Below are 24,066 nucleotides of genomic sequence, written 5' to 3'. Positions count from 1 at the left end.
CCTCAGAGATATTGCTCAGGAGGAATGTAGGACTAAGCCAGACAATAAAGGATTAAGATATATATAGGCCAGGTGTGGTGGCTCATGCCTGTAATCCCAGCACTTTGGGAGGCAGAGGTGGGCAGATCACCTGAAGTCAGGAGTTCGAGAACAGCCTGACCAACATGCAGAAACCCCGTCTATGCTAAAAATACAAAATTAGCCAGGCATAGTGGCGCATGCTTGTAATCCCAGCTACTCTGGAGGCTGAGGCAGGAGAATCACTTGAACCCAGGAGGCAGAAGTTGCAGTGAGCCAAGATCACACCACTGCACTCCAGCCTGGGCAACAACAGTGAAACTCTGTCTCAAAAAAAGAGAGGGAGAGAGAGAGATAAAGCTTCTGGTTGGCACTGAGCGAGGTGGCCCACACCTGTAATCCCAGCACTCTGGGAGGCTAAGGCAGGAGGATCACTTGAGGACAGGAGTTTGAGACCAGCCTGGGCAACATAGGGATACCCTGTCTCTACAAAATAAAAAATAAAAAGTGAAATCTAGCCAGCCATGGTGACACCCGCCTAAGAGGATAGCATGGGCCAGGGAGGTTGAGGCCACAGGGAGCAGACTGCACCACTGCACTACAGCCCGGGTAAAAGAGCAAAACCCTGTCTCAAAAACAAAACAAAACAAAAAAGCAGTTGGTAAGGAAATGGCAGTAAAACTTAATGAGAGGATGATAAAAAATAAACCAAAGGAGGACAGGAAGGAGAAGGCTAGGCTACCATGAGAGGCACAGAGCTAAGCAGTTACTGTGGTCCTACTGTTATGTAGGAAAAACAAAAGGGGAGGGGATCAAGGCTAGGAAAAACTATAGGAGGACCTTAGAAAGGATGTAACAGGTAAATCAAGGTTACAGAAAAAACAGGAATAGATAAAATTCAATTCAAGGGGTTAGACTGAAAAAACAATGAAGACCATCTCTTCTGGGAGGATGAATATAGAGAAAGGTAACATTCTGAAACTAGAATGCAAAAGGGGCCATGTAATACCACAGTTAAGGGAGGAGGCTCTGACATTCAACCATTTGACTTTGATCTCAGCTTGTCACCGTCACTGAAGTTGACATAAGTAAAGTACTTGTGTCTGGGGGTAAATACAGACATATGCTGTTTCATTACTGTCAATGAAATGAATCTAACTGTAAAATAATTAGAGATTTATTCTGAGCCAAAAATGAATGACCATGGCCCAAGGCACGGTTTCAACAGGTCCTGAAAACATGTGCCAAAGGTGGTTGAGTTACAGCTTGGTTTTATACTTTTTTTTTGAGATGGGGAGTCTCATTCTGTCACCCAGGCTGGAATGCACTGGTGCAATTTCAGCTCATTGCAACCTCCGCCTCCCTCGGGTTCAAGCAATTCTCCCGCCTCAGCCTCCGAGTAGCTGGGATTACAGGTGTGCAACACCATGCCTGGTTAATTTTTGTGTTTTTAGTGGAGACAGGGTTTCACCATATTGGCCATGCTGGTCTCCAACTCCTGACCTCAGGTGATCTGCTCCCTTTGGCCTCCCAAAGTGCTGGGATTACAGGTGTGAGCCACTGTGCCCGGCCAGTTTTATGTATTTGAGGGAAACATAAAACATCATCTCAGTATCTGTGAAGTATGTATCAGTTCTGTCCAGAAGGTAGCACAACTACAGTGGGGGAGGGGAGAGGCTTTACAGATCACAGATTAAAAGATTTTCTGATTGGCAATTGGCTGAAAGAGTTATCATCTAAAAACCTGGAATCAATAGAAAGGAGTGTCTGAGACCGCCACAATGGCTCACACCTGAAATCCCAGCATTTTGGGAGGCTGATGCGGGCGGGTCACTTGAGGCCAGGAGTTTGAGACCAGCCTGGCCAACATGGCTAAACCCTTTCTCTACAAAAAATACAAGAATTAGCCAGGTATGGTGGCACACACCTTTCATCCCAGCTACTCAGAAGGCTGCAGCAAGAGAATCGCTTGAACCTAGGAGGCAGAGGCTATAGTGAGCAGACGTCGTACCACTGCACTCTAGTCTGGTAGAGAGAGGGAGACCTTGTCTCAAAAAAAAAGAGAAAAGAAAAGAAACGAAATGAGTGTCTGAGTTAAGACAAGGGATGGTGGAGACCAAGGTTCTTATTATGTAGATGAAGTCTTAAAGGTGGTACCCTTAGAGGCAATAGATGGCAAATGTTTCCTAGTCAGACCTTTAAAAGGTACTAGACTCTCAGGTAATCTCTCCAGGACTGGGAGAACCTGGAAAGGAAAAGATCTAGTTGTGTTCATAGAGACTCTTTACAGATGCAAATTTTCCACCACAAATAATGGCTTTGCAGATGTCAAAATATAGCGAAGAAATATATTTTGGGTAAAATATTTTGATTTCTTCATCTGACTTTTATTTACTTATTTTTTGAGATGGAGTTTCACTCTTATTGCCCAGGCTGGAGTGCAATAATGTGATCTCGGCTCACTGCAACCTCCGCCTCCCGGGTTCAAGTGATTCTCCTACATCCTGAGTAGCTGGGATTACACCTGTGCACCACCACACCCAGCTAATTTTTTTTTTTTTTTGAGAGAGAGAGAGTCTTGCTTTATCGCCCAGGCTGGAGTGCAGTGGCGTGATCGCGGCTCACTGCAACCTCCGCTTCCATGGATTAAGAGATTCTCCTGCCTTAGCTTCCAGAATAGCTGGGATTACAGGTGCGTACCACCAAGCCCGGCTAATTTTTGTATTTTTTGTATTTTTATTTTTTATTTTTTATTTTTTTTTGAGATGGAGTCTCGCTCTGTCGCCCAGGCTGCAGTGCAGTGGTGCAATCTCAGCTCACTGCAAGCTCCGCCTCCCGGGTTCACACCATTCTCCAGCCTCAGCCTCCCAAGTAGCTGGGACTACAGGCGCCCACCACCACGCCTGGCTAATTTTTTGTATTTTTTTTTAGTAGAGACGGGGTTTCACCGTGTTAGCCAGGATGGTCTCGATCTCCTGACCTCGTGATCCGCCCATCTCGGCCTCCCAAAGTGCTGGGATTACTGGCGTGAGCCACCACGCCCGGCCTAATTTTTGTATTTTTAGTAGAGACGGAGTTTCACCATGTTGGTCAGGCTGCTCTCGATCTCATTTCACCATGTTGGTCTCTTGACCTCGTGATCTACCCACCTCGGCCTCCCAAAAGTGCTGGGATTACAGCCATTTGGCCCAGCCTACAGAGATCTCTTTTATGAGAAGAAAAGCTGATCAATGCAGCGAATTTCACTGTTGTCTTATTTTCAGAAATTGCTACAGCTACTCCAATCTTCAGCAATCACCACCCTGATCAGTCAGCAGCCATCAATGTCTAGGCAAGATCCACAACCAGCAAAAGGATTCCAAGTCCTGAAGGCTCAGGTGATTGATTTTTTTTTTTTTTTTTTTTTTTTTTTTTTTGAGACGGAGTCTTGCTCTGTCTCCCAGGCTGGAGTGTAGGGGCACAATCTCGGCTCACTGCAATCTCCACCTCCTGGGTTCACACCACTCTCCTGCCTCAGCCTCCCAAGTAGCTGGGACTACAGGCACCCGCCACCGTGCCTGGCTAATTTTTTGTATTTTTAGTAGAGATGAGGTTTCACCATGGTCTTGATCTCCTGATCTCGTGATCCGCCCGCCTCTGCCTCCCAAAGTACTGGGATTACAGGCATGAGTCACTGCGCCTGGCCGGCTCAGGTGATTGATAACATTTTTTGGCAATAAAGTATTTTAAAATGAAGGTATGTACATTGTTTTTTTTAGACATAATGCTATTAGGAACTTAATAGACTATAGTATGGTGCAAACATAACTTTCTTTCCTCTAAGATAAGATCTTGTTCTGTCGCCCAGGCCAGAGTGCAGTGGTGCAATGATGGCATACTGCTGCCTCAAACTCCTGGGCTGGCAAGTGATTCTTCCACCTCAGCCTCCAGAGTATCTAGGACTAAACAGTTGTACACTGCAACACTCGGCTTTTTAAAAACTTTTTTGTAGAGGCAGGGTCTCGTTATGCTGCCCAGACTGGTCTTGAACTTCTGGCCTCAAGTGATTCTCCCATCTCCACCTCCCAAAGTACTGGAATTATGGACATAAGCCACTATGCCAAGCCTGTACACATAACTTTTTTTTTTTTTTTGAGACGGAGTCTCGCTCTGTCGCCCAGGCTGGAGTGCTGTGGCCGGATCTCAGCTCACTGCAAGCTCCGCCTCCCGGGTTCCCGATAACTTTTATATGTACTGGGAAACAAAAAAATGTGTGTGACAGGCTTTATTGCAATATTTGCTTTATTGTAATGGTCTAGAACTCAACCTGCAATATCTCCAAAGCATGCCTGTATACAGTATGTGAGCTGCTATTATTATTATTATTAAAACCAAAGATAGGCCGGGTGCGGTGACTCACACCTGTAATCCCAGCACTTTGGGAAGCCGAGACAGGTGGATCATGAGGTCAAGAAATTGAGACCATCCTGGCCATCATGGTGAAATCCTGTCTCTACTAAAAATACAAAAATTAGCTGGGTGTGGTAGTGGGCACCTGTAGTCCCAGCTACTCGGGAGGCTGAGACAGGAGACTCACTTGAACTTGGGAGGCGGAGGTTGCAGTGAGCCGAGATTGCACCACTGCCCTCCAGTCTGGCAATAGAGCGAGACTCCCTCTCAAAAAAAAAAAAAACGAAGTTAAAATTCATAATAGTCAAAAACTTCTCACAATAAATTAAATCAGCCAAAAAGTTGACAAAGGACAAGAAATGAATACACAGATGAAATAAACACGTGAAAAGATGCTCATCCTCTTCAATAAAGAAATATAAATAAAAATTAGTTACCTAGGCTTCAAATTGGCAAAGATTCAAAATATTGATTCCCTGCCTGGCATGGTAGCTCACACCTGTAATCCCAACACTTGGGAAGGCCAACTGGGGAGGATTGTTTGAGTCCAGAGGTTCAAAACCAGCCTGGGCAACACAGTGAGACTTCATCTCTACAAAAAATGGACATAGTAGTGAGCGCCTGTAATCCCAGCTACTCAGGAGGCTAAGGTGGGAGGATCACTTGAGCCCAGGAGACAGGTTGCAGTGAGTCATGATCATTGTGCCACTGCACTCCAGCCTGGGCAAGAGTCAGACCCTGTCTTTAAAAAAAAAGAAAAGGCCAGGCACAGTGGCTCGTGCCTGTAATCCCAGCATTTTGGGAGGCCGAGGCGGGTGGATCACGAGGTCAGGAGATCAAGACCATCCTGGCTAACACAGTGAAACCCCGTCTCTACTAAAAATACAAAAAATTAGCTGGGTGTGGTGGCGGGCGCCTGTAGTCCCAGCTACTCGGGAGGCTGAGGCAGGAGAATGGCATGAACCCGGGAGGCAGAGCTTGCAGTGAACCGAGATCTCACCACTGCACTCCAGCCTGGCAACAGAGTAAGACTCCATCTCAAAAAAAAAAAAAGAAAGAAAAGGAAATGTATCCTACAGGCTGGGTGCAGGGGCTCATGCCTGTAATCCTTGCACTGTGGGAGGCCGAGGTAGGTAGATCACTTGAAGTCAGGAGTTCGAGACCAGCCAGGCCAACATGGTGAAACCCCACCTCTACTAAAAATACAAAAATTAGCCAGGCGTGTGGTACACGTCGGTAATCCCGGCTACTTGGGAGGCTGAGGCACGAGAATCACTTGAACCCAGGAGGCGGAGGTTGCAGTGAGCCGATATCACGCCACTGCACTATAGCCTGGATGATAAAGTGAGACTCCACCTAAAAAAAAAAAAAAAATTAAATTAAATTAGGCCGGGCATGATGGCTCATGCCTGTAATCTCAGCAGTTTGGGAGGCCAACACAGGCAGATCACTTGAGCCCAGGAGTTCAAGACCAACCTGGGAAACATAGCAAAATCCCATCTCTACAAAAAATACAAAAATTAGCTGGGCATGGTGGCATGCATCTGTGTCCCCAGCTTCTCAGGAGGCTGAGGCAGGAAGACTGCTTGAGCCTGGAAGGTCAAGGCTACAAAGAGCTATAATCACACCACTGCATTCCAGCCTGGCTGACAGACTGAGACCTTGTCTCAACAACAAAAAAGATTAAATGAAAAAAAAAAGTCACAGAAAGGTAGATAGACTGTGACCCCATTTCTGTACAAAGGAATTACTTTCTCTTACACATGTACACACATCTGTTAGTATGACTATCACTCAGGCTGGAGTACAGTGGCGCCATCTCAGCTCACTGAAACCTCCACCTCCTGGGTTCAAAGGATTCTCGTGCCTCAGATTCCCAAGTAGCTGGGATTACAGGCATGTACCACCACACTGGCTAATTTTTATATTTTTAGTAGGGACAGGGTTTCACCATGTTGGCCTAGCAGTTCTTGAATTCCTGGCCTAAAGTGATCTGCCTACCGCAGCCTCCCAAACCAAAATGCTGGGATTACAGGTGTAAGCCACCGTGCCTGGACTTTATTTATTTATTTATTTATTTTTAGAGACAGGATCTCACTCTGTTGCCCTGGGCCAGAGTGCAGTGGCACAATAGCAGCTCACTGCATCTTCTACCTCCCACGGTCAGGCAATTCTCCCACCTCAGCCTCCTGAGCAGCTGGGAACACAGGGGTGCACCACCACACTGAGCTAATTTTTGTGTTTTTGTAGAAATAGAGCCTCCCTATGTTGCCCAGGCAGGTCTCGAAATCCTGGACTTAAGCAATACACCCGTCTCAGCCTCCCAAAGTGTTGGGATTACAGGCATAAACCACTGCACCCAGCAGGCCTAAATTCAAGGTAGTTAACAATGAAATATCAAATTATGGTTTCCTTTCTCTATTTAAAAATGCCTGAATTTTACTGTACTCATACATTGTTTATGTGACCAGAGAAAAAAGGTCAAGGACTTTCTAAAAGCAAGAGACTGGATGACGAAAGTATGGTGAGAGAAAGAATGGGGAAAATATTTGCGAACACAAGCCCTAAAATGAGGTCACTGGTTCAGCGCCTGGGGAAAAGGCACCTTTGGGAAACATGCAAACAGCTGCTGTAGGAAATGGGATCCTTAGGAGGCAGCACAGGAGCACCCTGAGGGGCAGAGAGAGCTCAGCTCAAGTGAGGCAGTAGGAACTGCTAGCAACCAAGATAGCACATGTTCCTGACTGTCCAGAAACACTAGGAATGGGCAGCCTAGGGGCAGTGAAAAGCAGCCAGGCAAGAGAATTCAGAGATAGCAACTAGCATAGCCGGCAGAGCACAAAGGGAGGCAAAGGGTTCTAATACCTGGGGAAGGAACACTGGAACTGTGGACCATGACCAACCAGAGCTAAGCTAGTAGGGGAGGTAGGTGAAACACAGAGAAAGAAAAATGAAGAGATAGGGTGTGGGGGACAGTGGTACTGGAAGGCACAATGACAGCAGAGCTCAAGCCAGAATACATCCATTTTTCTTCCCTCTTTTTGACTTGCTCTATCACCCAGGCTGGAGTGCAGTGGCGTGATCTTAGTTCACTGTAACCTCCACCTCCCGGGTTCAAGTGATTCTCCTGACTCAGCAATACCGAGTACCTAGGATTACAGGTGTCCGCCGCCACGTCTCGCTAATTTTTGTATTTTCAGTAGAGACGGGGTTTCACCATGTTGGCCAGGCTGGTCTCGAACTCCTGACCTCAGGTGATTCCCCTGCCTCGGCCTCCCAAAGTGCTGGGATTACAGGTATAAGCCACCGCACCCAGTCTTTTTCTTCCAATTTCTATACAATATACATTAGGAGAAAGGCTCCTACTTGTTTCATGGGCCTCAATTGCAGAACTATCTCCACCTGGTTCTGGATTTTTCTCCTGACCACTAAGCAATCTGTGAAGACAGTAGAGCTCCCTCTAGTTTCCTCCAGCAACCAGCTCTTCCAGAGTTACTGGGCTGCTAGGCCGGGAGTGATGATCCACGCCTGTAATCCCAGCACTTTGGGAGTCCAAGGCAGGTGGATCACCTGAAGTCCAGGAATTTGAGTCCAGCCTGGCCAAATGGCAAAACCTATCTCTACTAAAAATACAAAAATTAGCTGGGCGTGGTGGTGGGTGCCTGTAATCCCAGCTACTCGGGAGGCTGAGGCAGAGAGAATAGCTTGAACTCAGGAGGCGGAGGTTGCAGTGAGCTGAGATCGCGCCATTGCACTCCAGCCTGCGCAGAGCGAGATTCTGTCTCAAAACACAAATACAAAAAACTTAGCCGGGCGTGGCGGCCCGTGCCTGTAATCCCAGCTACTTGGGAGGCTGAGGCAGAATCGTTTGAACCCCGGAAGCAGAGGCTGCAGCGAGTGGAGGCAGCGCCACTGCACTCTAGCCTGGGCAACAGAGCAGGACTCCATCTCAAAAAAAAAAAAAAAGCAGAGTTACTGGGCCGCTAGAGCAGAGATTCTACTCACTGTGTAGCACTATCTTCCTTGTGAATATCCCCTATTGGCCAGCAGCCTGAAATAAGGGGTGACTGCCATGCCAAACTGAAGCCCTAACAATATCCTATAAGGATATAAAAAGAGATCTAAACTTAGCATCAGAAAACAGGCAGCAATTCCCAGCTTTTCTTATTATCAGCTCTGTGTACTGGAAAGCAAGCCACTTCACCTTTTCGGGTTTGCTTCCTCATCTGTATAATGGGGATACTTGCCTCACAAGGTTGTTGGGAGGATGAAGTAAATATATATATGAAAATGCTGGCCGGGCATGGTGGCTAACGCCTGTAATCCCAGTACTTTGGGAGGCCAACCAGGCAGATCACCTGAGGTCAGGAGTTCAAGACCAGTCTGGTCAACATGGTAAAACCCCATCTCTACAAAAATACAAAAATTAGCTGGGCATGATGATGGGTGCCTGTAATCCCAGCTACTCAGGAGGCTGAGGCAAGAGAATCACCTGAACCTGAGAGGCAGAGGTTGCAGTAAGCTGAGATCGCACCACTGCACTCTAGCCTGTGCGACAGAGCAAGACTTCGTCTCAAAAAAAAGAAAATGGCAGGGCACGGTGGCTCAAGCGTGTAATCCCAGCACTTTGGGAGGCCAAGACGGGCGGATCACGAGGTCAGGAGATAGAGACCATCCTGGCTAACACGGTGAAACCCCGTCTCTACTAAAAAAACCACAAAAAACTAGCCGGGCAAGGTGCCGGGCGCCTGTAGTCCCAGCTACTCGGGAGGCTGAGGCAGGAGGATGGTGTGAACCCAGGAGGCGGAGCATGCAGTGAGCTGAGATCACGCCACTGCACTCCAGCCTGGGCGACAGAGCAAGACTCCGTCTCAAAAAAAAAAAAAAAAAAAAAAAGGAAGTGGCTGGGCACAGTGGTTCACACCAGTGATCCCAACATTTTGGGAGGCCAAAGTGGGCAGATCACCTGAAGTCAGAAGTTCGAGACCAGCCTGCCCAACATGGCAAAACCCCATCTCTACTAAAAATACAAAAAATTAACCGGGCGAGGTGGCGGGAACCTGTAATCTCAGTTACTCGGGAGGCTGAGGCAGAAGAATCACTTGAACGCAGGAGGCAGAGGTTGTGGTGAGCTGGGATCGCGCCACTGCACTCCAGCCTGGACGAGCAAAACTCTATCTCAAAAAAAAAAAAAAAGAAGTATTTTACAGGCTGGGCACGTCTGTAATCCCAGCACTTTGCGAGGCCAAGGTGGGTGAATCGCTTAAGCTCAGGAGTTCGAGACTAGCCTGGGAAACATGGCAAAAACCTCTCTCTGCAAAAAATACAAAAATTAGCTGGGCACAGTGTCACATGCCATTAGTCCTAGCTACTGAAGAGGCTGAGGAGGGAGGATGACTTGAACAAAGGAGGTGGAGGCTGCAGTGAGCTGAGATCATGCCACTGCACTCCAGTCTGGGTGACAGAGCCAGATCCTGTCTCAAATGTAAAAAAAAAAAAAAAAAAAGTGTTTTATAAACAGAATACGTATGCAAAGTATACTTATCACAGTAAAGCAAACATTTTTCATTTCTGCCTACTACTGATGGTACTACAAAACCATAAGCACATGTTAGTACCTCCAATGTGCCTCCACTGGCTGAAATTTTCTGTGTTTGTATCACTTTCAACCTATATGATAACATCTTCCTTCTTTTTTTTGTTTTTGAGGCAGGGTCTTACTCTGTCGCCCAGGCTGGAGGATAGTGGCACAATTACAGCTCACTCCAGCCTCTGTCTCTGGAGTTCAGGCAATCCTCCGACCTCAGCCTCCTAACTGGGACACTGGTAGCTCAGATGTGGCCCATAACTTCTAGGTGTGTGTCACCTTGCCCAGCTAATTTTTATTTAATTTTTATGTAGAGATGAGGTCTCACTATGTTGCCCAGGCTAGTCTTAAACTCCTGGGGTCAAGCAACCCTCCCATGTCAGCCTCTCAAAGTGCTGGGACACTGCACCTGGCCAACCAACAACTTCCTTTTTTTTTTTTTTTTTTTTTAAAGACAAAGTCAAGTCTCACTCTGTTGCCCAGGCTGGAGTGCAGTGGTGAGATCTCGGCTCACTGCAACCTTTGCCTCCCAGGTTCAAGCAATTCTCGTGCTTCAGCGTTCCAAGTAGCTGAGACTACAAGGCGTGCGCCACCACATCCAGCTAATTTTTGTATTTTTAGTAGAGACGGGGTTTCGCCATGTTAGCCAAGCTGGTCTCAAACTCCTGACCTCAGGTGATCTGCCTGCCTCGGCCTCACAAAGTGCTGGGATTATAGGCGTGAGCCACCGCCCCCAGCCTCAACAACTTCCTCCTAACATCTCGACGCTGCTCGCAAAATGTCATCAATTTTTAACAGCTACTGCCAAATTTAAAGTGCCTCAGTGTTTTTGTTTTTGTTTTTATTTGCGATGGAGTTTCGCTCTTGTTGCCTAGGTTGGAGTGCAATGGCGCGATCTCAGCTCACCACAACCTCCGCCTCCCAGGTTCAAGCGGTTCTCCTACCTCAGCCTCCTAAGTAGCTGAGATTACAGGCATGTGCCAGCACACCCAGCTAATTTTGTACTTTTAGTAGAGATAGGGTTTCTCCATGTTGATCAGGCTGGTCTTGAACTCCCAACATCAGGTGATCTGACCGCCTCAGCCTCCCAAAGTACTGGGATTACAGGCGTGAGCCACAGTGCCTGGCCCTCAGTTTTCCTTTTTATCTGATATCAACTTTTATCTTTAACCTAACTACAGTTACTTTACATGCTTTTATTTTCTGCAGTCTGCTATTTTATCACTTGCATGAAAGAATAATTGCATTTGGCTGGGCGTGGTGGCTCACGCCTGTAATCCTAGCACTTTGGGAGGCCAAGGTGGGGGGTGGGGGCGGGGATCACCTGAGGTCAGGAGTTCAAGACCAGCCTGGCCAACATGGCAAAACCCTGTCTCTACTAAAAATACAAAAATTAGCCAGGCGTTGTGGCACATGCTTGTAATCCCAGCTACTTGGGAAGCTGAGGCAGGAGAATCACTTGAACCCAGAAGGCAGAGGCTGCAGTGAGCTAAGATCATGCCATTGCATTCCAGTTGGGCTACAGAGAGAGACTCTGTCTCTAAAAAAAAAAAAAGAATTGATGTAGGCTTTGATAAGTTTCCTAACACCCAGCCTTCAATAGGGATTTCTATGCAGTCTAATCACCCATAAAAACTAATTTGATTGGGAGGCCAATGCAGAGAGATCACTTGAGCCCAAGAGTTTGAGACCAGGCTGGGCAACATAGTGGGACCCCGACCTCTACAAAAAATATAAAAATTAGCCAGGCAAGGTCATGCATGTCTGTACTCCCAGCTACTCAAGAAGCTGAGGTGAAAGGATTGCTTGAGGCTGAGAGGTCAAGGCTACAGTGAGCTATGATCATGCCACTATACTTACTCTAGCGTGGGTGACAAAGAGAGACTCTGTCTCAAAAAAAAAAAATTAAAAATTAAAAAAAATCTTAAAAAACCTAATTCAAAGTAATTTAGATAGTATACTCAAGTTATTTTACCACTAAGATCCAGGAGGGTGGCTAGGCGCGGTGGCTCGCGCCTATAATACCAGCACTTTGAGAGGCAGAAGCAGGCAGATCACAAGGTCAGGAGTTCGAGACCAGCCTGACCAACATGGTGAAACCGTCTCTACTAAAAATACAAAAACTAGTCAGGCATGGTGGCACGCACCTGTAATCCCAGCTGCTCAGGAGGCTGAGGCAGGAGAATCACTTGAACCCGGGAAGCAGAGGTTGCAGTAAGCTGAGATAGCGCCACCACACTCCAGCCTGGGTGACAGAGCAAGACTCTGTCTCAAAAACAAAACAACAACAAAAAAGATCCAGGAGGGTAAATAAATTGGCACAATTCTGTAATTTCTAGGTAAATAACTCAGAACATACAGCTCCAGACACTTCAGAATTAGTACAGTATTAGACTGAGCAGAAAACGGATACAGATAATTTTACAGTCACTGAATTCTAACCCCTGAATAAAGTTTGTTCAAATAATTGTATTTCCTGAATATGGTGACACTGAGCTCAGATAGGTCTCCAAAAGGCCAACCAGGCAGCAAAAGTCACAATATCCTAGTGTTAAATCCATTACCCATTCCCAGGCCAGGCGCAGTGGCTCATGCCTATAATCCCAGCACTTTGGGATGCCAAGATGAGCGGATCACTTGAGGTCAGGAGTTCAAGACCAGCCTGGCCAACATGGAGAAACTCCATCTCTACTAAAAACACAAAAATTAGCCAGGTATGGTGGCGTACCTATAGTCCCAGCTACTTGGGAGGATGAGGCAGGACAATAGCTTCAACCCAGGAGGTGGAGGTTGCAGTGAGCCTAGATTGCGCCACTGCACTCCAGCCTGGGCGACAGAGCAAGACTCCATCTCCAATCAATCAATCAATCAATCAGGTCATTCCCCATTCCCAGCAGGTGGTGGCTCACCAGTAGTTAGTTGTCTAGATACCCTGTGGCCCAAACTAGTCACTTCTTTACATATGAGGACAAAGCACTCAGAGCAATAAATGGCCTGCAGAAGATCAAACAATACCAATGAAGAACTGTCACATTTTCTCCCAAAGGAAATGTTTGCAAAACCCAAAAAAAGCAAGTAATAGCCCTCCAGCCTCAAAATTATGAACATATGAATAAGCAACACATTCTCATAACAAAGTGTTGCCTTTAGCAACCTGGAAATACAAAAGCGGAGATACTGCTTCAGCCAGGATCAGATGCAGCCACGAAGTCAGAACTCTCATCACATCACTAGCTCCACGGTGAATTATTTCCTGTTATTTCATAAGCAAAGGTTATTCATTTGTTCACTCAACAAACATTTGCCAAGTAGCTACCCTGTGCCAGAAATGGTCAGGTGCTGGGATATAAACAAGGCAAGCTCCTGCCTTCAAGTAGGTAATAAACTAGGTATGGGAAACACACAAAAAAATACCAAAACATGGTAAAAAGGAATTTGAGGAAAAAAAATAAAAATAAATATAATTAAAAAAAAAAAAACAAACCTTAGCAGGACAGAATAATTATAAAAGCTTGCACAGACTGCAATGTCATACAGAAGACAGGCATTCTGCTGAACCTGGAGGGAATCAAGGAAGGCTTTTATTAAGAGAAGGTGGTGCCTGAACTCCTGGCTCAAGCCTTAGAGTCAGCCAAGCTGTAGAATGGAGAGCAAAGTATCACAGAAGGAATAGCCTGAGAATGCTGGGACCTTCAAGGAGTTCACTATAACTGAGCCTCACATGCCAGAGTAATTGTGGCAGGGGAGAAAGGAAGATAAAGAAGTGGCCAGGTGATAAAGGTCCTTATGAGATGCTGAAGCAGATACAGGCCAGGGTCTAGATGTTCAAGACCAGAGGTATATTATTTACTCTTATCTGGAATTAAAGACCACCAGAATGGAGGGGGCATTTGACTACAGCAAGACTGCAAGAAATTAGAGACCAGTTATTTCTTTTTTTTTTTTTTTTTTTTTTTTTTTTTGAGACAGAGTCTCGCTCTGTCGCCCAGGCTGGAGTGCAGTGGCGCGATCTGGGCTCACTGCAAGCTCCGCCTCCCGGGTTCACGCCATTCTCCTGCCTCAGCCTCCCGAGTAGCTGGGACTACAGGCGCCCGCCACCTTGCCCGGCTAGTTTTTTGTATTCTTTTTAGTAGAGATGGGGTTTCACCGTGTTAGCCAGGATGGTCTCGATCTCCTGACCTCGTGATCCGCCCGTCTCGGCCTCCCAAAGTGCTAGGATTACAGGCTTGAGCCACCGCGCCCGGCCCAGTTATTTCAAATCACTTCTGGCCTCTACTTATTTTTCTCTTAAATATTAGTGGGACTTTTTTTTTTCCTCTCTTATTGGGAAAAAATAAAACTGAAAATTCTATAACTAAGTCTGTGAGCCGTCTGTTCATCAAAAACATGCCTGAACAGAGTGCTAGATTCTACCAAAGTAGCCCCAATTAAAGAAGATGACAAATCTCTCCTGCATCTGGAGAATTCCTGGCAAAAACACCAAAGCCAGGTCTCTGGTGCCAGCAGAAGAAAGCTAGAAAAATGTCCTGATCGGGGCGATACAGAACACAATGCTGCCTGGTACACCGTAGTGTTCTATCAATGGGAATGCCCACGGTTCCCAAAGAACATGCCAAACGGTTACCTCCTGGTTTCTCCATACGAACTGTCAGGAAAAAAACCTTCTACTGCCAGGAATGACCTTGGACTTTATAGTGTGGACTCCTGCCTACCAGCACTGAATAAAGACAATCTCAAAATTCCCTCACCTGTCCGGAGTGCCAACAGGTACAGACAGCTGCCTTCCTCACCAGACAAAGAAACTGGGCACTTGAACCCTGCACAGCACCACAGCACCCAGCCACATTCCTACTATTAATACTACTGAGATTAGAGGTCCTATATAATAATACACATTAACTACTACTGACAGCCAGCACTGACCACCCCCAAAGCTTGAGGCCCTCATCTCCAGTCCTCAATGCAATCTGCAAAGAAGGCTGTATTAGGCCTATGTTACAGATGGAAAAACAAAACAAAACCAAAGCTCAGAGAGGTTAACAGTTTATCCAGGGTTAAAAATTGAGCAATAAAAAGTGCGAAGACTCCAAAAACCAAGCTCTTCCCATTGTACCAGACATTTCTTCTCTCAGGCTTTTTCTAAAGAAATAGAAACACTCTAAGCCTATTTCCAAGAGTTTCTGAAGTTGATCCATTTAAGAGGTGGCCAAAAACATTTATTTAAGCAATCACCTTGCCTTCAAGGCAACAAATAAACAAGTTTTTATTTTCTTTGATCAAGTGAATAGTCCAGATAGAAAATGAGATATTTTGAAGAATTCACTTATTATCTAAATACCTTGATTTTATATTTCTTCATTTATTTTTGCCCAAGATACATACACAGAGAGATAGAGAAGACAGCCAAAGGCAGAATTTCATTTTACTAAATCAGAATGAAGAGTAACAAAGCAAAAACATTCAGATTTACATTATATTTTATGCAGTAAAAATGAAGAGACAAGTGACTTTCAAACAGACTGAGCCTTACCTCAATCTTACTCCTCCTGTTCCAAGGGACAGCACTCCAGGTGATCAGCAGACACTCCCAGCCTACATACAGTGAACCAGACACAGGGGATAAGCAACGCCTTCATGCTCCCAAAACCACAGTGGGAAGGAGTGTGATGGCTTCCTAGGGAATCTGAACACATATAGTATTTGTAAATCACTGCTCATTGAGACATACACCAAAACAAAATGTTTTACCTGTGGTTTGTCTACAGGAGTACTTAAAATTAACAGGTGTATAAAATAATGCAAAAATAATCCCATATCAACATGAACTCACAGTGATAGCTAAACTTTTTCCATGAAGATGTTAAGATAATTAACTGTCACCAGTCAAAATTAATACATTATAAAAACTTTATTCAATGGCTTTACTGATTACAAGCTTGATATACCTGAATCACTTCTTTCTTCAAAGACCTATAACCACATGTAAACCAGGAACTACCACTAATAAAATGTTAAAAATACCATCAGCATTTTGGAGGTGCCCAAAGCAGTACCTGGCATAATGCAGTAAATGTTGGTTTATGAAACAATGAATGGAGAGAGAGAAAGAATACCCCTTTTTTTTTTTTTTTTTTTTTTTGAGACGGAGTCTGGCTCTGTCGCCCGGGCTGGAGTGCAGTGGCACAATCTGGGCTCATTGTTACCTCTGCCTCCCAGGTTCAAGTGATTCTTGTGCCTCAGCCTCCAGAGTAGCTGGGATTACAGGCACATGCCACCACACCCAGCTAATTTCTGTATTTTTAGTAGAGACAGGATTCTGCCATGCAGGCTCGAACTCCTGACCTCATGCGATCCACCTGTCTCGGACTCCCAAAGTGGTGGGATTACAGGCGTTAGCCACCACACCCAGCCAAGAGAGAAAGAATACCATTGAAGAAAAATAATTATTTAAAGCTTAAGAAAAAAGATAATGTTTACCATAATGAGAACTCTCAGTACAACAAAAACAGAATTACCTAACATTGCACTTGAAAGTTTATACTAGACTCCAGTTAGGCTATACTTCCTACCACTCTAAACTCAGAAGGTACAATGATTCTGATACTGTTTCTGTACATGTTGGGTTCCCTTTATACCTCACCTACAGCCAACACACCAACTTTTGCCTGAATAATACATACAGAGCTCTGGCCCACAGCTGCAGGCCTCAGAGTTGGAGTTTGCGTACTGTCTTTCAATGATACAGATTGTCACAGGGAGACAGTGTACAGGCCAAATTCACTGAAGATGGATAATACTTCTAGTGAAGACAATGTCCTGTGAGAGTAAACAAGGATGCTGAAATGAGAGTCACTAAGATTTAACAGATTCAACAAACTAACTTCATGGCAGTAAGAGAAGATGAAATTTCATGGATTTAAGCATGGAAAGACCATTTAACAACATAAATGTTAAGGTTTTCCTATCCTTTAGTGTTGCACACATTAAACAATGGCACACAAATTAGTGAAAAGAAGCTTTTAAATTAATTTAGATTTATAAGAATTGGACTAAAAACGCCTGGAACTTACATGTATGATGAAGTCTAAGTTTGTCTATCATTTCAAACAATAGCCACAGTGCTGAAAAGAAAGTATGAGTCACAATTCAAAAACAACGGAGGAAAGAAAAAAATGAACAAAGAAAAGCTGTGGATCCAAATACCACAAAGAAATTCCTTACTTAAAATGTTGTCAAATGACAACCACCACTCTGACTTGGAGTAAGAAAGAAAGGTCCACACTGTCCTCTACATGGGAACAAACTCATCCAGCCCCACATAACCCTTCCAGTTGCATACACCTCAATGTTCAGCCACCAATATAGTCAGCCACAATCCCTAGCAAGCAACAGGAATCCTAACAGATAATGAGTCACCCACTCCCACGCAGTAAGAGGTCATTCTCCATCAGGAAGCCCACTCTGCAAAGTTTCCTTGTTCATCTCCCAGGCTGCCACCACCATGACCCAAATAAAGCTGATTCTCCAATCTCAGTAGCCTATCAACCCTCGTCTATACTTCCCAAACCACAACTCCCACCAGCCTCACCCTAACGACAAGACAGCTAGCACTACTCACCGTGTGTCACTACTCACTCTTCTGATAAGTTCCTTGCCTGAGAACCACTCCTCGTCAGGGTGCATCAAGGCCCCGGAGGATCCAGTTCTCTGCTTAACTCTCCTGTGCCCAGCTGAGCTCCTGCCTTTCCAGGAACTAATCGCCAGTTACCTCAGACAAGCTAAACTCTCAATGCCTCTTCTGCCCCAGCCCGACCGCAGTCTGCCAAATTCCCAGACCTCAGGAGAGGGTGGCCGGGAAACGCGTCCAGATGCGCCTTAGAGATTAGACACACAGAGGCCCCTAAAATTCCAAATACTTCCCCTACCCCACACCGCGCTCTGGTCATCCTCCGGGGCGCCAGCATCCAGCGCCAAAAGCGCAGGGCGACCACAGTTAGGTCTCCGTGTCCCTATGACTCCCTTCCCCGGCTACGAAATCCTCAAATATCAAGCCTCTGAGGCCCCGGGTCGAGGCCCAAGACCCCCGCCAAGCCTCCGGTCACTGGAGTTTCCCGGGTGGGACCCCGTGTCCCGAAGGCCCGGGGTGCTGGGTCCATCTAGCTGCCCCGAGCCACTGCATGCCAGGGGCCCAGGCCGCGTCTCCAGTCGGTCCCCATTGTTGCGGGACCCGGCGGCCCCGACCGGGAGCGAGGAACCGGCACCGGCTCTCACCTCCTGCGCCGCGGCTCCGGGCCGCGCCGGACCGCGCAGGGCCGAGGGACCTCACGTTCCGCTGCGCCCGCCTAGGCAAAGTCTGCGGCGGCGGAGGCGGAGGCGGCGGCTGAGGCGGGAAGCAGCCGGCCAGGCCCGGGCGCAGCGGGCTGGCTCTGGCCGAGCGTCGGTCTCCACCGGCGGCGGCGCTCGCCAGCCTCCGCTCGCGGTCCGCGCCAGAAAGCGTCCCCCTCCCGGCCCGCGCGCCCGACCGCACGGACGGGAACACGCGCCGCGGAGAGGAAAGTTCCGCTGAGAGGCGACTGAAGGCAGTTCCCCGGCGCCGGGTGTACGGCGATTCCTGCCTGGATGGGACCGTTTCTGGAGTGAATGCCGTACGGAAATCCCAAACCAGAAGCTGCCTGAGAATGGTTCTAGGGGTGGGTCCAACGGAATGGTTTTGCACTCGCCAGCCATTTAGCGCCTCAATTGAGCCGCAGTTTCTCCTCATTTCTCATTGGGAATAATCTAGGCGGCTTGTTAGAATTGAATGAAGTGATGCGAATACCTCGCTCAGAGATAGGGAGCTCTACACTGGGGTTACGATCGTTACTGATCCTGCCAATGCTGCTGCTACTATTGCCTCCAACGTAGGTTGTGCTCAGCCCTCAAGGGCCCTTGAAATTATGCGCACCATGTAACTCTTCCTTTTTCACCCTCGGTCCCCACCTAGCATCCTGTTTCCTGTTAAGCTGTCTTCAGAATTCCCTGGAAGAGAAGCAGAAGCAAAACGGGGCTTTCTTGATTGTTGACACTCAAGTGGAGGTTAAGAATGCAGGTTCTCCTTCCTCAAGTTGGGAATTACTGCCATGTGGGCTCCAGTTACTGATGGGACTATAACAGCTCTCTCCGCTACAGCCTCAGGTTCTCTTCTCCTCTTCCCAAGACTTGAATGTTAACAAAATGATTTTTTTTTTTTTTTTTTTTTTTTTTTTTTTTTTTTTGAGACAGAGTTTCGCTCTTGTCGCCCAGGCTGGAGTGCAGTGGTGGGATCTTGGCTTACTGCAACCTCCGCCTCCCGAGTTCAAGCGATTCCCCTGCCTCAGACTCTCGAGTAGCTGGGATTACAGACGCCCGCCACCAAGCCCGGCTAATTTTTTGTATTTTTAGTAGAGACGGGGTTTCGCCATGTTGAGCAGGCTGGTCTCGAACTCCTGACCTCAGGTGATCCGGCCCACCTCGGCCTCCCAAAGTGCTGGGCCACCAGGCGTGAGCCACCGCGTCCGGCCCACAAAATGGTGTTTTAAATTATGAAAGTGGATCTTTCTTTGAAGATTTTGTATTTTATTCATGAAATCAAAAGGATAACAATTCCTTTCTCGTCCCCACTTCCCTTTTCTTCTAGGCCTTCACACCTCTAAGACACCAGATGCAGTTATTTTTGGAGCTAACTATCGATGGGAATTAGGTCTGCAGAAGGTGTTCCAAAAAAAAATCCTAGATTTCAGGTGTTCTCAAATTTCCCATTTTTACATATCCCCTTGGCTTCTGAGACACATATATGCCTGATTTTCCATGTATATTATTTTCTGGAGGTAATGAAAGGGTTCTGCCTGTCAAAAGGCACTTTGCTATCTGATATGGATCTGTGTCCCCACCCAAATCTCATGTTGAATTGTAATCCCCAATGTTGGAGGTGGGGTCTGGTGGGAAGTAATGGGATCATGGGGGTAGATCCTTCATGAATGGCTTAACACCGTGCCTTTGGTTCTCTTCTGGTGATGGTGAGTGAGTTCTCACAAGATGTGTTTGCTTAAAAGTGTATGGTGCCGACTAGGCCTAGTGGCTCACACCTGTAATCCCAGCACTTTGGGAGGCCGAGGCAAGTAGATCACCTGAAGTTAGGAGTTTGAGACCAGCCTGGCCAACATGGCAAAACCCTGTCTCTACTAAAAATACAAAAATTAGCCAGGCATAATGGTGCGTGCCTGTAATCCCAGCTACTCAGGAGGCTGAGGCAGGAGAATCACTTGAACCCAGGAGGTGGAGGTTGCAGTGAGCCAAGATTGTGCCACTGCACACCAGCCTGGGCAACAGTGAGATCGTCTTTAAAAAAGAAAAAAAAAAGTGTATGGCACCTCCCCCCACTTCTCTTTTCCTCCTACTCCAGCCTTGTGAGGTGCTCGCTCCCCCTTTGCCTTCCTCCATGAATGTAAGTTTTCTGAGTCCTCCCCTGAAGTCTAGCAGATGCCAGCATCATGCTTTCTGTACAGCCATGAGCCAATTAAACCTCTTTATAAATTACCTAGTGCCAGGCATTTCTTTATAGCAGTGTGAGAATAGACTAATAGAGTGTCCCTTCTGGAAACAGCAGGCTCATGGGTTAGAAAACAGCACAGTCAAAGCCTCTGGAAGATACTCTGCTTCCTCAGGTGAGAGGAACTTCATCCTAGGTTCTTCAGAGGCAAAGGATGCCTCAAAAGCTGGTTCCAGCCAAGTGCAGTGGCACATTTCTGTAGTCCCAGCTTCTCAGAAGGCTGAGGCAGGAGGCTCACTTGAGCTCAGGAATTCAAGTTCAGCTTGGGCAATATAGCAAGACACTGCCTCTTAAAAAAATAAATAAAAATTTTAAAAGGCTAGTTAACTTCTCTCAAGCAGCCTGAGGTCAGATCAGCATTCCAATCCCTCCCAGCTTCACGTCTTGCATTTTACCCATTTGGCCTCTTAGCTGGGACTCTCTGGGTGACACAGAGAGCAGATTTGGCCTCAAGAATTGCAACAGGTTCACATGAGAGCCCCAGAGACTACCAAAGAGAGAAGAAAGAAACCAGTCAGGTTGGTCAGATTAAAAAAAAACACTCCTATTGTTAATCCCCCCACCTCCATCCTCCGACCCCCAATTAAAAGACTTAAGGCACAACCACCAAAACATAGGCACTTACATTTCTCATATCACTAAAGTTGGAGCCACAAAGGCCAGAGCTAGCTCCCCTGGTGATGGAAGCCTCTTCTATTCCCTCCTCCCAGGATGCCATTGCCCTTCTGTAACATCTGTTTCCTCACCCTCCTAGAGCTTCCCTGACTACTTGGATGATGTCACACCCTCACAACAACCTCTGAGATTCATGGTACCCCAAAATTCACCTGTAGAAAGATGGGTTCTATTAGGGGGAAGTCCCAAGAGTGATTTATGCATATACCTGCTTATTGTTGGCTATACCTTTAAATGAGTTTAAAAGATCTGGGACTGCCCTTCTGGGATTAGGCAAAATTCTCCATGGACTTGTTGATTAATCAGAAACCAGAACAAGGCTGTCTTCATCACCATGAAAACACAAATGGAAAAACACCCTCTTCATTTTTTTTTTTTTTTTTTTTTTTGAGATGGAGTCTTGCTCTGTTACCCAGGCTGGAATGCAGTGTCACGATCTCGGCTCACTGCATCCTCCGCCTCCCAGGTTCAAGCCACCCTCTTCATTTTATCTGTTTCACCTCCTCCTTATTCCATGAGAGTTAGCTTAATCCTGCATCCACCAGCCACACTTAATGGTCCTCCCTCACTTCTGAATGCCAAAGCCATGATCATTCTGAACCAGATTCCAAGATGACAAAGAGTTGTATTGCTTTCTTCAACAGTTATCCCATTCTTGGGATTTTTTTTTACCTTTCTGCTTGTATAACACTCATCACCCAGATTATAATGTCCTAGGAGATTTTTAAAAAATTGACCCCAGTTTCTAATGACAGCCTAGTATAATTGCTACACCATAAAATTCCCCATTCAGCAACTATTTACTGGGTACCAATATGTACCAGGCACTGGCCAGGCGCGGTGGCCCATGCCTGTAATCCCAGCACTTTGGCAGGCTGCAGTGGGTGGATCACGAGGTCAGGAGATCGAGGCCATCCTGGCTAACATGGTGAAACCCCATCTCTACTAAAAATACAAAAATTAGCTGGGCGTGGTGGCGGGCACCTGTAGTCCCACCTACTCGGGAGGCTGAGGCAGGAGAATGGTGTGAACCCGGGAGGCAGAGCTTGCAGTGAACTGAGATCATGCCACTGTACTCCAGCCTGGGCGACAGTGTGAGACTCCATCTCAAAAAAAAAAAAAAAAAAAAAAAAAACATACCAGGCACTGTACCCAATGCTGGGGAATAGTAATAAGACATGACAGGCATGACCATAAGCATTTTACAGTTATTAACTCATTTAATCCTCACATCAACATTCCACTTCAAAGGTGGAAAAATAAGCTGAGAAGTAAGAAGAGGGATGGGGTTTGAGTGCAGACCATCTAGGTCCAGAGCCCATGCTTATAACCATCCCCATCATGAATGAAGAAGTATGTTCAGAGTTGAGCCTGGAAGAGTGTGGTCTGTAAAGTGTGACTAATAGAAACCTATCCTGTATGGATGTTCATTCAGATGAACAGATGTTTATTGTTCCCCAGTTGTATTTCAGATGCTGATATGCCCTGGGGAACACAGCACTAAACAGGAGGGAACAGGTATCTGCCCTCAAGTAGCTTACCTTCTAAACAGGGAGGAAAGACAGTACAAAATAATTGCAAATTCTAATAAGTGCTGAAAACACAAAACAGAGACCAGTATGGGAGAGAGGCTGTTGGAAGAGAGAAGGCATTGGGTAAGACCAACCCAATGAGGTGACCTGTGAGCTGAATCCTGAATGCCAAGAATGCTAGAGAGAACCACGTAAAGTCTCGGGGAAGAAGAATTCTAGGCAGAGGGACCAGAACTTGGGGGCAGCATGCTGTGTAGGTGTAGTGAGAAGCCCCAGAAAACTGCTCTTTGAAAGATTCTCCCCAGGGCCCGAAAGCTTGAAGGAATGAGTAACTCCTCCCTTCTCAGGCCCGGTCCCAAGGCAAAAGGCCACTTGTGCCAGCAGTATCTGTCAGCAAGATAGCAGAAGCAGGAAGAGAGCCGGCCAGAAGACATCTACCCAGGCCAGAAGACACCTACCCTGGCTGGAAGACACGTACCCCCGAAGATCAAGAAAAAGGCCACCCAGATACCACGTAGCAGTTACGCCAGACGGGGATACTTCCTGTTTACAGGAGACTATAAAACCCCTGCCCCATCCTCACTTGGGGCTGATGCCATTTTAGGCCTCAGCCCACCTGCACCCAGGGGCTCATTAAAACAGCGTGTTGCTCCACAACACGCCCTCGGGGTTTGAACCGATACAAGAACTTTCATCGGGTGCCGAAACCTGGGAGGACGCCAACAGACAACACGAGGCGGTGTGGAGCAACACGCTGTTTTAATGAGCCCCTGGGTGCAGGTGGGCTGAGGCCTAAAATGGCATCAGCCCCAAGTGAGGACGGGGCAGGGGTTTTCCACTCCTCCTGGGCACCACCTCCCAAAAAGCTGAACTCATTGCTCTCACTCAAGCTCTCACTCTAGCAGCTGGACAACAAATTAACATATATTTGGATTCTCGTTATGCATTCCATATAGTACACTCACCACACTCATCTATCTGGAAAGAACGAGGTTTCCTAACTGCAAAAAACACTCCTGTCATAAATGGCTCTCTCATCAGCAAGCTCCTTCAAGCTGCCAGGCTCCCACAGAAAGTTGCCATCATTCACTGCAGGGGCCACCAAACCCCAGACAATCCCGTATTGGCCGGAAACGCTTTAGCAGATCAGGTAGCCAAACAAGTAGCTCTACAACCTGTGCAAGGCCAGTTTCTGTCCCTGTCCTTGTTCTCTCCTCTTTACTCCTCAGAAGAAAAGGAGGACTTCCAGGCCCAGAACCTCCAAAAGCAAGGACCACGGTATGTCAAGGAAGGGCACT

At 46.7% G+C, this 24,066-nt stretch overlaps 2 protein-coding genes across 4 annotated transcripts in view; one reads left to right on the top strand and one right to left on the bottom strand.

Annotated features, from left to right (window-relative positions):
- RAD54L2 (RAD54 like 2) overlaps positions 1-18,321 on the bottom strand; it is a 122,117-nt gene extending 103,796 nt beyond the window's left edge. For 2 of the 3 annotated variants that reach the window (XM_050780668.1, XM_050780670.1), the window contains exon 1: positions 15,525-18,250. The gene's annotated coding sequence lies outside the window, so the exon portion shown is untranslated. The other variant, XM_050780669.1, reaches the window with a different exon arrangement.
- DCAF1 (DDB1 and CUL4 associated factor 1) overlaps positions 1-24,066 on the top strand; it is a 204,847-nt gene that overhangs the window by 45,833 nt on the left and 134,948 nt on the right. The window lies entirely within an intron of this gene.

Source organism: Macaca thibetana, chromosome 2 (genome assembly GCF_024542745.1).
Source record: "Macaca thibetana thibetana isolate TM-01 chromosome 2, ASM2454274v1, whole genome shotgun sequence".
NCBI lineage: Eukaryota > Metazoa > Chordata > Mammalia > Primates > Cercopithecidae > Macaca > Macaca thibetana.
Note: the sequence above shows the minus strand (reverse complement) of the source record. Positions and strands in the feature narration are given on the sequence as shown.